We start from the raw sequence: 248 nt of genomic DNA, 5'->3' as shown, positions 1-248 counted from the left end.
AAAGGGACAAAGCCGAAAGAAAAAGACTGTAAATCTTGATTGAAACTGATTGATGACAACATTAGAAGTAGAACCCACTTTGAAATGTGGTTTTGTGCCAGCTTTTGGTAATTGAATAAGACATTTTTGTCATTATGGATGTAGTTACATGTGCACTTAATAATATAATATATCACTCACTGTCCACCAAACAGCTGCATGCCCAACAGGGCGAAGACCACAATGAAGAGAAAGAGGAGGAACAAAAG

This window comes from Cynoglossus semilaevis, chromosome W (genome assembly GCF_000523025.1).
Source record: "Cynoglossus semilaevis isolate Cse_v1.0 chromosome W, Cse_v1.0, whole genome shotgun sequence".
NCBI lineage: Eukaryota > Metazoa > Chordata > Actinopteri > Pleuronectiformes > Cynoglossidae > Cynoglossus > Cynoglossus semilaevis.
The sequence above is the reverse complement of the archived record's forward strand: the minus strand, read 5'-3'. Positions refer to the sequence as shown.